The sequence below is a fragment of the Mustelus asterias genome, chromosome 19, assembly GCF_964213995.1.
Source record: "Mustelus asterias chromosome 19, sMusAst1.hap1.1, whole genome shotgun sequence".
Taxonomy (NCBI): Eukaryota; Metazoa; Chordata; class Chondrichthyes; order Carcharhiniformes; family Triakidae; genus Mustelus; species Mustelus asterias.
In genome coordinates, this window is record NC_135819.1 from 13006334 (window position 1) to 13019077 (window position 12744).

At 52.9% G+C, this 12744-nt stretch overlaps 1 protein-coding gene across 1 annotated transcript in view; it reads left to right on the plus strand.

The window, feature by feature from the left end:
- Positions 1 to 3394: 3394 nt before the first annotated feature.
- The window catches only part of rab3da (RAB3D, member RAS oncogene family, a), a 58306-nt gene continuing 48956 nt past the window's right edge, over positions 3395 to 12744 (plus strand). Inside the window, exon 1 of the mRNA XM_078235086.1 lies at positions 3395 to 3452. The gene's annotated coding sequence lies outside the window, so the exon portion shown is untranslated. The remainder of the gene's footprint in view (positions 3453 to 12744) is intronic.

A 12744-nucleotide genomic window follows, 5' to 3' on the forward strand; every position in this document is an offset into this window, starting at 1 on the left:
GAGACTGGGAACCATTCCAAACAGGGGCAAATCCCCATGAAATTAAACTTGGAGTAATTTTCTTTAATATAAAGAAAGAGTTTCTGCGATGTCACACTGGCAGCAATGAAAGGACAGACAAAGGAACTTCCTAAAAATCATCTTCAACATCAGCTGAGAACTTCCCCCTCCCTCCTTCCCTCCCACCTAACCCATTTCCCCCCTCCCTCCCTCCCTCCCTCCCCACTTCCCTCTCCCTCCCCACTTCCCTCTCCCTCCCCACTTCCCTCTCTCTCCCCACTTCCCTCTCTCCTGCCCCACCTTCCCTCTCTCCCACCCCACTTGCCCCTCCCTCCATCCCTCCTGCCCCACTTCCCCCTCCCTCCATGCCTCCCACCCCACTTCCCCCTCCCTCCATCCCTCCCGCCCCACTTCCCCCTCCCTCCATCCCACCTGCCCCTCCCTCCATCCCACCTGCCCCTCTCTCCATCCATTCCCTCCTCTCCCCGCTCCTCACAATTTTCGGCTGTTCTCCCTGGCTCTGCCAGCAGAGTTTGAGGGAGTGGTGGAGGAGGAAGCCATGTCTGCAGACACATCCGAGACAGGGCAGGAATGATGCACTCTCTGTGCAGAGTGAGGGCTGCTTTCCAATGCAAATAGCTCACACCACACCTGGTCCCCAGGTAACCAGGGCAACCTATCCCAACTCTTTTGTTGAAAAAAACCAATTAAATTAAGTTAAACAAACTGAGGGACAAAGTAAAAATCGAGGCAGCTGCTTAAAGGGACACTGCCTTCAGCAAAAATACAAATGAAATGATGGTTTCAAGGTGCGAGGGGCAAGGTTTAAAGGAGATGTACGAGACAAGGTTTTAACACAGAGTGTGGTGGGTGTCTGGAACTCGCTGCCAGGGACAATCGGTCGCGAATGTGGCCACGGTAGAGGGGCAGACAGTCAGGTCGGACGACCCCCTCGATCGCCCGTGCCTGGACCTGTTGATGGTGAGCTTGGCCCGGTCCAGGAGTAGGTTCATGAGGAGGTCCTCCGCTTTCCCTGCCCCCCACCCCCGCACTGGGTGCCCGTAGATGAGGAACGTGTGGGTCTGAAGTGCAAACAGAACTGTAACAAAGAAAGATTTTTTAAATCACTGAAGAGGGAGCGCAGTCGAAAACAACCTGCGAGACGCACAGTGCACAGACCTCACAGGTCACGAAAAATGGGAGTCCATGAACCGCTGCAACCTCTGGTTATGTAGGAGACAACCTTTTCCAAGAGCCCGCAGAATTGGTTCTATATTTAGTTATATTTAGTTATAGTTCTTCTCTATGAACGGTATGTTTTGTCTGTATAGCGTGCAAGAAACAATACTTTTCACTGTATGTTAATACATGTGACAATAATAAATCAAATCAAATCAAATCAAATGAACTATAACTATATAATTAAGAATATAGTTAAGAAAGCCCACCAACGTTTCTACTTCCTTCGAAAACTAAGGAAATTTGGCATGTCAGCTACGACTCTCATCAACTTTTACAGATGCACCATAGAAAGCATTCTTTCTGGTTGTATCACAGCTTGGTCTGGCTCCTGCTCTGCCCAAGACCGCAAGGAACTACAAAGGGGTTGTGAACGTAGCCCAGACCATCACGCAAACCAGCCTCCCATCCATTGACCCTGTCTACACTTCCTGCTGCCTCGGCAAAGCAGCCAGCATAATTAAGGATCCCACGCACCCCGGACATTCTCTCTTCCACCTTCTTCCGTTGGGAAAAAGACACAAAGGTCTGAGGTCACGTACCAACCGACTCAAGAACAGCTTCTTCCCTGCTGCCGTCAGGCTTTTGAATGGATCTTTCTCTACACCCTAGCTATGACTGTAACACTACATTCTGCACCCTCTCATTTCCTTCTCTATGAACGGTATGCTTTGTCTGTATAGCGCGCAAGAAACAATACTTTTCACTGTATACTAATACATGTGGCAATAATAAATCAAATCAAAATTAGATAGGATTCAGGGCTCCACCCTTAGAACCACAGACTTAAAAAAATGTCGATGGTTCCACTTCATCCCCTTCTATTTCTTGTTGCTCCTGTTCATTGAGGGTGAATGGTGGCGGTGGTTAGCGCTTCTGCCTCACAGCACCAGGGACCCCGGGTTCGATTCCCGGCTTTGGGTCACTGTCTGTGCGGAGTCTGCATGTTCTCCCCACGGGAATAACTTCACAGCAACTTCATTGCAGTGTTAATGTAAGCCTACTTGTGACACGAATAAATAAACAAGATCAAAGACTACTGTGAAGGGTCTTGCACCATCCTCTTGCTCTAAAGGTGCTATATCAATGCAATTGGGAGTCAGGGTGCTGTCTGGTTACTCACCTCCTGCAGTGTTTCTGTATCTGGACTCACAAATTAAAGAAATTGTGTGTTCAATTTTTAAAGTTTATTTATTAGTGTCACAAGTAGGCTTACATTAACACTGCAATGAAGTTACTGTGAAAGTCCCCTAGTCGCCACACACCGGCGCCTGTTCAGGTACACTGAGGGAGAATTTAGCACGGCCGATACACCCTAGCCAGCACATATTTCTTAAGTTCTAACGTTAAGTTTATTTACTAGTGTCACAAGTAGGCTTACATTAACACTGCAATAAAGTTACTGTGAAAATCCCCTAGTCGCCACACTCTGGCGCCTGGAAGTGTAGGCAGAGTCAATGGATGGGAGGCTGGTTTGCGTGATGGACTGGGCTACATTCACGACCCTTTGTAGTTCCTTGCGGTCTTGGGCAGAGCAGGAACCATACCAAGCTGTGGTACAACCAGAAAGAAGGCTTTCTATGGTGCATCTGTAAAAGTTGATGAGAGTCGTAGCTGACATGCCAAATTTCCTTTGCAATGTTAATGTAAGCCTACTTGTGACACTGATAAATAAACTTAAACGAAACAGTATCAAGGGCTAAAGTTTATTTATAATTGCCACAAGTAGGCTTACATTAACACTGCAATGAAGTTACTTTGAAAATCCCCTAGTTGCCACACTCCGGTGCCTGTTCGGGTACACTGAGGGAGAATTTAGCACGGCCAATGCACCCTAACCAGCACGTCTTTCAGACTGTGGGAGGAAACCGGAGCACCTGGAGGAAACCCACGCTGACATGGGGAGAACCTGCAGACAGTGACCCAAGGGGAAATCGAACATGTTTCCCTGGCGCTGTGAGGCGGCAGTGCTAACCACTGTGCCACCTTGAGCCACACTGGGGGATATTGAGGACCGGTGACCCAAAAGTGTGGTCAAAGAAAGAGGGGAGAGGTTGTATTGCTCTATCGATAGTTCTGTGGGTGGATGATGTGGGGAGTTGATTGCTACTGCCTGCTGCGAAACCAGTCACACCTTCCCTCTCTGTACAGATCCGGGTGGGGAGGAGGAAAGCGAGACACGGTATCCAGCTGATACAGAGAGAGAGAGAGAGGTAAGAAAACTCCGGGCTTTATAAACGCAGGGGTCCTTAAATATCCAACAGCCCCTCTTTATTAAGTTCTCCTGCTTACTGTACGCTAGTGGAAATAATTTCAATGGGGGGGGGGGAGGAAAAAATAATTGTGATCTAAATGGCAGTGCAGCAAGTAGATTGTTTAAATGTATCAGTCTTAAGACACTTTGAAAGTTTGCATTTTTTTTTGCTTCGTCTGTCTTGTTATATAATATTAATGGGGTATAAATTTCTATCTGTGAGGAAGTGTGTTAGTTTCGCCAGCGCTGCTGTCGATTACAGTCCCTTTAAACATCTTTTGCATTTCAATTTCCAAAGCCTACCAGTGGGGGAGAAAAAAAGCCCCACTTTCTAAGCTGCTTAATGCGAGAAATGATTCGTGAGGTTGCAGGGGATATTTGCAGAACATGGAAAGATGTTAGCCTTGTGTGTGTTTTGTGTGTGAGCAGCTGTTAGTCGGAGCTGGAGTCCCACACCTTGTCCCAATCTGGGTGAAAAGCCAGTGCTCACCCAAGTGTAAAATACTCTGCACCTCCTCTCCGGGAGGGCAGGCTGGGTTTCCTGAGCCGTGTCTCCTGTCGGAGGGACACTCGGTTACTGGTCAGTTTGCACACACTCTTCCCCTTCTCTCCTAAAAGGGAGAATTTTAGGAGGAAAAAAATGTTTCCAACCAGATTGGGAATTGGTAGCAAACAGGACAGGGTGTGTAAAGAGGCAAAGCTAGATCCTGATTTCATTATTAAACACAAATTGTATGGAGGTGGGGTAAGGGGGAATGGGCGAGGTAGGAGGGAATGCGTGGGGTAGGAGGTAGGGGTAGGGGGAAGGGGTGGGGCAGGGTGGGAGGAGAAGGGGTGGGGCAGGGTAGGGGGAAGGGGTGGGGCAGGGTGGGTGGGGGAGGGGGAAGGGGTGGGGCAGGGTGGGTGGGGGAGGGGGAAGGGGTGGGGCAGGGTGGGTGGGGGAAGGGGCAGGGTGGGTGGGGGAGGGGGGAGGGGGGAATGGGCAGGGGGAGGGGGGAGCAGGAATGGGTGGGGTGGGGGAATGGGTGGGGGAGTGGGTGGGGGAGGGGGAATGGGTGGGGGAGTGGGTGGGGAGGGGGGAATGGGTGGGGCGGGGGAGTGGGTGGGGGAGGGGGAGTGGGAATGGGTGGGGCGGGGAGGGGAATGGGTGGGGCGGGGAGGGGGAGGGGAATGGGTGGGGCGGGGAGGGGGAGGGGAATGGGTGGGGCGGGGAGGGGGAGGGGAATGGGTGGGGCGGGGAGGGGGAGGGGAATGGGTGGGGCGGGGTGGGGGGAATGGGTGGGGGAGGGGGGGGGAATGGGTGGGGGAGGGGGAGGGGAATGGGTGGGGGAGGGGGAGGGGAATGGGTGGGGGAGGGGGAGGGGAATGGGTGGGGGAGGGGGAGGGGAATGGGTGGGGGAGGGGGAGGGGAATGGGTGGGGGAGGGGGAATGGGTGGGGAGGGGGAGTGGGAATGGGTGGGAGGGGGGAGTGGGAATGGGTGGGGCGGGGGGAGTGGGAATGGGTGGGGCGGGGGGAGTGGGAATGGGTGGGGCGGGGGAGTGGGAATGGGTGGGGGCGGGGGGAGGGGAATGGGTGGGGCCGGGGGAGGGGGTGGGGTGGGGTGGGGGCGGGGGGAGGGGGAATGGGCGGGGCGGGGGGAGGGGGAATGGGCGGGGGAATGGGCGGGGGGAGGGGGAATGGGCGGGGGGAGGGGAAAATGGGGGGGAGGGGGAATGGGCGGGGGGAATGGGCGGGGGAGGGGGAATGGGCGGGGGGAGGGGGGGAGGGGGAATGGGCGGGGGGAGGGGGGGAGGGGGAATGGGCGGGGGGAGGGGGGGACGGGGGAATGGGGGGAGGCAGGGGGGACGGGGGAATGGGCGGGGCTGGGAATGGGCGGGGTGGGCGTGGGGGAATGGGCGGGGTGGGGGCGGGGGATGGGGGAGGGGTGGGGGGAGGGTAGGGGGAGGGGTGGGGGGTGGGTGGGGAGGGGTAGGGGAGTGAGGGGAGGAGGGGTGGGGTAGGGGAGTGAGGGGAGGAGGTGGGGTAAGGGAGTGAGGGGAGGAGGTGGGGTAGGGGAGTGAGGGGAGGAGGTGGGGTAGGGGAGTGAGGGGAGGAGGTGGGGAGGGGGGTGGGGGGTGGGTGGGGAGGGTAGGGGAGTGAGGGGAGGAGGTGGGGTAGGGGAGTGAGGGGAGGAGGTGGGGAGGGGGGTGAGGGGAGGTGAGGGGAGGAGGTGGGGAGGGGGGTGGGGGGGTGAGGGGAGGGGGGGCGGGGGGAGGGGGAGAGGGGGTGGGGAGGGAGTGAGGAGGGTAGGGGAGGTGAGGGGAGGGGGAGGGGGGTGAGGGGAGGGGGGAGGGGGATGAGGGGAGGGGGGAGGGGGCTGAGGGGAGGGGTGAGGGGAGGGGGGAGGGTGGGGAGGGGGGTGAGGGGAGGTGGGGAGGGGGGTGAGGGGAGGTGGGGAGGGGGGTGAGGGGAGGTGGGGAGGGGGGTGAGGGTAGGGGGAGGTGGGGAGGAGGGGAGGGTAGGGAGGTGGGGAGGGTAGGGGGGGGGTGGGGAGGGGGGTGAGGGTGAGGGTGAGGGGAGGTGGGGAGGGTAGGGAGGTGGGGAGGGTAGGGGGGGGTGGGTGAAGGGGTGGGGTGGGGAGGGGGAAGTGTGAGGGAGGGGGGCAGGTGAGGGGGAGGGATGGGGTGGGTAGATGGTGGAAGTGGGAGAGGAGAGGGAGGGGCATGGGAGGAAGGGATGAGGGATGGAGTTAGCAGAAGAGAGAAGGGATGACGGAGGGGATGAGAAATAGAAGGGGGACTGAGAGAGAATGGGAGCTGGGAGAGAGAGAGAGAGAATGAGTTAGTGACGGGGAGGAGTGGTTGTCCGTCGGGGCTGTTGGGAAGCTGCGGGGTGAACTGTGGTGGATGATGCACCAAAATGATGAGGCAGTTAAAATGTTGGAAAATGCAGAGAGAGAGACAGTGGCAGGGTGGAGAGGAAGAAAGAGGAAAACACTTCATACACAAGGAGTTCTGGAATCTCCCAGCTGTTCAAACTGCGATGTGACAGATTGTCTTCCCCTTCCCCCCCCCCCCCCCCCCCAAGCACTCCCTGATCCTCATTTCCTATTTTCTGCTTCTTTTAGCATTGACACTCTCCTCATAAACTGAGGCTCGCTTCAGACACTGACACGCTGCCCCCCCCCCCCCACCCACCGATCACCTCGCTGCCCCATCCCCCCTTGCCCCATCCCCCCTTGCCCCATCCCCCCTTGCCCCATCCCCCCTTGCCCCATCCCCCCTTGCCCCATCCCCCCTTGCCCCATCCCCCCTTGCCCCATCCCCCCTTGCCCCATCCCCCCTTGCCCCATCCCCCCTTGCCCCATCCCCCCTTGCCCCATCCCCCCTCCCCAACAGCTGTGTGCTCGCTCTCACTATTTGCCTTTTTAAAAAAATCCCTTTTGGGCTGGGCCAGCATTTATTGCCCATCCCTAATTGCCCCTTGAGAAGGTGGTGGGTGAGGTGCCTTCTTGAACCGCTTGCAGTCCTTGTGGTGTAGGTACACCCACTGTGCTGTTAGGGATGCAGTTCTAGGATTTTGACCCAGCGACTGTGAAGGAACGGCGATATATTTCCAAGTCAGGATGGTGAGTGGCTTGGAGGGGAATTTGCAGGTGGTGGTGTTCCCATGTATCTGCTGCCCTTGTCCTTCTAGATGGCCATGATGTGGAGATGCCGGCGTTGGACTGGGGTAAACACAGTAAGAAGTCTAACAACACCAGGTTAAAGTCCCACCCACCTGACGAAGGAACAGTCTGTTCCGAAAGCTAGCGGCTTTTGCTACCAAATAAACCTCTAGATGGTAACAGTCATTGATTTGGAAGGTGCTGCCTCAGGAGCCTTGGTGAGTTGCTGTGGTGCATCTTGTAGATGGTACACACGGCTGCTCCTGTGCTATTGATGGTGGAAGGATCTTTGCCACATTGAAGGCAGTCTGTATTATGCAATGAGTTTTTCGCTCTCTTACGAATGGATGATGAATGAGCCGCCATGTGGTGGTGATTATTGGGTGCAGTTTCCTCACCGTTTCTGCTGCTCTGTTTTCCCTCCCCCGGTGGAGATGGGGTCCAGGGAGAGCTCACTGAGGGAGGGGCACAGCTGGGCGGAGCGCTCAGTGAGGGAAGGAAGAAGAATATACCTTTCCGCCACACCTTTCACAACTTTCGAACATCAAGAAATACTTTAATCAAGCACAGTCACTATTGGAAGTGTATGGAAAGATGGCAGACAATTTGTACAGAGCAAGATCCCACAAGTGCGATAATGACCAGATTTACTTTTGGTGAGGAGAGAGATGCTTTGCTCGAGGATTTGAGTATAGGGATAGGGATGTTTTGCTGCAATTATATAGGGCGTTGGTGAGGCCACAGCTGGTGTATTGTGTGCAGTTTTGGTGTCCTTATCTGAGGAAGGATGTCCTTGCTCTCGAGGGAGTGCAGTGAAGGTTTACCAGGCTGATTCCTGAGATGGACGGCACAGTGGTTAGCACTGTTGCCTCACAGCTCCAGGGACCTGGGTTCGATTCCTGGCTTGGGTCACTGTCTGTGCGGAGTTTGCACATTCTCCCGTGTCTGCGTGGGTTTCCTCCAGTTGCTCGGGTTTCCTCCCACAGTCCAAAGATGTGAGGGTTAGGTGGATTGGCCATGCTAAATTGCCCCTTAGTGTCCCGGCATGCATAGGTGAGAGGGATTAGCGGAGTAAATATGTGGGGTTACGGGCATAGGGCCTGGATAGGATTATTGTTGGTGCAGACTCGATGGGCTGAATAGCCTCCTTCTGCACTGACGGTTTCTTTGGCAGGTCTGTCATATGAGGAGAGACTAAGCCGGTTAGGACTATATTCACTGGAGTTTAGAAAAGTGAGAGGGAATCTCGTAGAAACTTATAAAATTCTAACAGGGTTAGACAGGGTAGATTCAGAAAGAATGTTCCCGATGGTGGGGGAGTCCAGAACTAGGGGGGGTCATAGTTTGTGGATAAGGGGTAAACCTTTTGGGACTGAGGTGAGGAGAAATTTCTTCACCCAGAGGGTGGTGAATGTGTGGAATTCACTCCCGCAGAAAGTAGTTGAGGCCAAAACGTTGTGTGATTTCAAGAAGAAATTAGATATAGCTCTTGGGGATCAAGGGATATGGGGGGAAAGGGGGGATCAGGATATATAGCGCATTTCACGGCCAACAGACTTCTCCAAGTGCTTTCCATCACCAACATAGTTTTGAAGCTGTGATGTATGTGGTAGCTAATATACCCCAGCAATCTCCGAGTCGGCAACATGTACATATTCCATATCTTTGTGATACTGATTGAGGAATAAATATTAGCCAGGACACCTGGAAAAACTCCCCTGCTCTTCGAACTTGTGCCATGTGATCTTTTACCCCCACCCCGATAGACAGATGGGGCCTCGGTTTAATATTGCGTCTGGAAAATGATGCTTCCAACCGTGCAGCACTCCCTCAGTTCAGCACTGGGGCATAAGCCTCGATTTGTGTGTTCAAACCATGGAGTGGAACTTGCATCTGGAAGCTAGGGCGGCACGGTAGCACAGTGGTTAGCACTGCTGCCTCACAGCGCCAGGGACCTGGGTTCGATTCCCGGCTCGGGTCACCGTCTGTGTGGAGTTTGCACATTCTCCTCGTGTCTGCGTGGGTTTCCTCCGGGTGCTCCGGTTTCCTCCCACAGTCCAAAGATGTGCGGGTTAGGTTGATTGGCCATGCTAAAATTGCCCCTTAGCGTCCTGAGATGCGTAGGTTCGAGGGATTAGCGGATAAATGTGTCGGGATATGTGGGTAGGGCCTGGGTGGGATTGTGGTCGGTGCAGACTCGATGGGCCCAATGGCCTCTTTCTGCACTGTAGGGTTTCTATGATTCTATGATTTCAGAGGTGAGTGAGAGTCACTAATCGAGCGTCAGCTGTTTTTCGAAACGGACTTCAAACCAAAATCCAGTCTGTCCTGTCATGGTGTTTTTAAAGAAAATCGCATGTTGCTGTTGCAAAAAACACCAGTAGAGATCTCCCAGGCCTTTCCGCCAACTGTTACCCCTCAAACAACACCACGTAGAAACTAGAAGCAGGAGTAGGCCATTTGGCCCTCCGAGCCTGCTCCGCCATTCCTTTTGATCATGGCTGGCGGCACGGTAGCACAGCGGTTTAGCACTGCTGCCTCACAGCGCCAGGGACCCGGGTTCGATTCCTGGCTTGGGAGTCACTGTCTGTGTGGAGTTTGCACATTCTCCCCGTGTCTGCATGGGTTTCCTCCGGGTGCTCCGGTTTCCTCCCACACTCCAAAGACGTGCAGGTTAGGTGAATTGGCCGTGCTAAATTCTCCCTCAGTGTACCTGAACAGGCGCTGGAGTGTGGCAACTAGGGGAATTTCACAGTAACCTCATTGCAGTGTTAATGTAAGCCTACTTCTGACTAATAAAATAAACTTCACTTTTTAATTCAATATCTTGATCCTGCCCTCCCTCTACCATATCCCTTGGTCCCTTCAGCCCCAAGAGCTATAACTAATTCCTTCTTGAAATCACACGTTTTGCACACCTTTAGATACTTTTTCTCCCTCTACCCTGCACAGTAGCACGGTGGTTGGAAAAAAAGTGCCAGGAACCCAGGTTCAATTCCGGCCTGGGGTCACTGTCTGTGTGGAGTTTGCACGTTCTCCCCGTGTCTGCGTGGGTTTCCCCCCTCAGTCCAAAGATGTGCAGGTTAGGTGGATTAGCCATGATAAATTGCCTCTTAGTATCAGGGGGATTGAGGGTAAATAGGTAGGATCGTGGGGATAGAGCCTGGGTGGGATTGTTATCGGTGCAGGCTCGATAGGCCGAATGGCCTCCTTCTGCACTGTCGGAATTCTATGATTCATTTATCTATCGATAAATCCAACTGGTTAATTTGGAATCGCGAGCTTTTGGAGCGCTGCTCCTTCATCAGGTGAGCACTTACCTGATGAGGGAGCAGCGCTCCGAAAGCTCTTGATTCTAAATAAACCTGTTGGACTTTAACCTGGTGTTGTGAGACTTCTTACTGCAAATAAATAGTCATAGAGGTTTATAGCAAGGAAAAAGACCCTTTGGCCCAACTTGTCCATGTCGCCCATTTTTTTTAAAACCCCAAAGCTAGTCCTAATTGCCCACGTTTGGCCCATATCCCTCTATACCCAAATTACCCATGTAACTATCTAAATGCTTTTTAAAAGACAAAATTGTACCCGCCTCTACTACTACCTCTGGCAGCTTGTTCCAGACACTCACCACCCTCTGTGTGAAGAAATTGCCCCTCCGGACACTTTTGTATCTCTCCCCTTAAACTGATGCCCTCTAGTTTTAGACTCCCCTACCTTTGGGAAAAGATATTGACTATCTAGCTGATCTGTGCCCCTCATTATTTTATAGAGCTCTAAACGGTCTGTGTCAGTTGCATGCAATTAGTATCTATCCGTATGTTTGTGCCATGAGTAAATTATACTAAAAAAATAGCCTTGAGATGTTTTTTCTCCTAAATTCCACCAGTAAAAATTCGACCCGTCGTGTTTTAGAGGCAGGAAAGTTTTGTTAACCACAAAGAGAAAACTGGAGCGGTGTCAGAGGACAGGGATCAGGCAAGACCCACTCCCTAGCCTGGGGGTTCTGAAGCTGATTGGATATTAGCCCTGACGGAAATAGCCAACTCAGCACCAAGTGTGGAGTTAAACAAAGACCTCTCCAGGGCACGTGTGAATGCGAGCTGAATGGTGCAGTTATCAACTGAACCACCGGGGGAGGCACTTCACAATCTCCTGATTGGATGGGAATCCCAAGCATCTGTTTGGATTGGCTGGGTCGCTGTGGGTGCCATGCCAATGGGTCGTTGGTATTGAGGTGGCATCTGCGTTCAGTGATATTGCCTCGTGGGTCAGGGTTGAGGACACTGCATTTGAGCCAATTACAGCCTGGGCTACTGTAGGCCATTCGACACACCAGGCTAGGGGGGGAGGGGAGTACGGCTCAAATCAGATTGAGGGGGCAAATATATGCGACACTTAACTACAGAAGTAAAATACTGCAGATTCTGGAAATCTGCAACAAGGGAAGAAATTGGACATACTCAGCAGGTCTGGCAGCGTAGGATCACATCTGCAGTGCGGAAGGAGGCCATTCGGCCCATCTGGTGTGCACTGACTCTCCGAAAGAGCATCCCACCCAGCCCATTCCTGCCCTGTCCCCATAACCCTGCGCATTTCCCATGACCAATCCACGTAACCTACACATCTTTGCACACTAAGGGGCAATTTAGCATGGCCAATCCACCTAACCCGCACATCTTTGGACACGAATGGGCAATTTAGCATGGCCAATCCACCTAACCCGCACATCTTTGGACACTGAGGGACAATTTAGCATGACCAATCCACCTAACCTGTACATCTTTTGACACTAAGGGACAATTTAGCATGGCCAATCCACCTAACCCGCACATCTTTGGACACTGAGGGACAATTTAGCATGACCAATCCACCTAACCTGCGCATCTTTGGACTGTGGGAGGAAACCGGAGCACCCGGAGGAAACCCACGCAGACACGGGGAGAATGTGTAAACTCCACACAGACAGTGACCCAAGCCACAAATCAAACTCAGGTCCCTGGGTTCTCTACCCCAAAGGGCTGTGGATATTTCTGTTTTGAATATATTCAAGACTGCGGCCAATAAACGTGAGCCGAATAAACAGATGGTGGGATAGGGTTGGGAAAGTGGAATTGAGATAGAAAATTAATGGCGGGTAGGCTCAAGAGGCTGAATGGTTCCTATTTATTGTGTTCTTACACTAAACCGTCTCCTTGGGGTCAATGTAAGCCAAGACACAAGCTTCCTGCAATATGGAAGGATGTGAGGATGGGTTGTTACAAAATAATTTTGAAAAAGCTGATTTCAGAGAGGTACCAAGGACAATGGGATTGTAGATGAAGGGAAAAAAGGATATTTAAGGTGAACTGTTGTGTTGAGATGTGTGGGAAGATGTCATGGCAATATCTCTGTTCTGAGAGAAGGTGTGAAATCTGTATCAACCATCGAGTCATAGAGGTTTACAGCATGGAAACAGGCCCTTCGGCCCAACCTGAACATGCCGCCCAGTTTGTACCATTAAGCTAGTCCCAATTGCCCATATTTGGCCCATATCCCTCGATACAACTCATTTAACTGTCTAAAAACTTTTTAAAAGACAAAATTGTACCCGCCTCTACCACTGC